The sequence below is a fragment of the Myotis davidii genome, unplaced genomic scaffold (assembly GCF_000327345.1).
Source record: "Myotis davidii unplaced genomic scaffold, ASM32734v1 scaffold1006, whole genome shotgun sequence".
NCBI lineage: Eukaryota > Metazoa > Chordata > Mammalia > Chiroptera > Vespertilionidae > Myotis > Myotis davidii.
This window is the reverse complement of record NW_006297143.1, coordinates 462,913-463,494: the sequence shown is the minus strand read 5'-3', so window position 1 is coordinate 463,494 and position 582 is coordinate 462,913.

Sequence of the window (582 nt, the reverse complement as noted above, 5' to 3'; positions counted from 1 at the left end):
AAGGGCATGTACCTTGGTTGCGGGCACATCCCCAGTAGGGAGTGTGCAGGAGGCGGCTGATTGATGTTTCTCTCTCATCAATGTTTCTAACTCTCTATCCCTCTCCCTTCCTCTCTGTGAAAAATCAATAAAATATATTTAAAAAACAAAAATGAAATACGTATATAAATAAAAATGGAATTTTAAATTTTTCTTATGGTCTTAAAGCTCTAAGCGTTAAACTCCCCCCCCATTAAGTAATTATGATTACCATAATAATTAGTTTATCAAAATAAATTTTGATAAATAACGTGAATATATTATAAATTTTGCTAAGTAATGATTAGGCATAAAAAAGTCAAATTGCATTCGAAGCACAAAATGCACAGAAACGGGGCACATGCCGGTGGCTGCGGGGCTGCGGGGGAGGAGGGCAGCAGCTCTTGGTGGACAGGGCTTCCCTGGGGGAGGCGAGGTGCTGTGGCCCAGGTGGGGGTGCACAACATTGTGGATGCACTGAATGCCACTGAACTTTCCACTTCCAATGGGTCGTTTTCTGGTAGCAGAGTTTCACTCAGTAACCAAAAGGTGCATAAGTGAGCG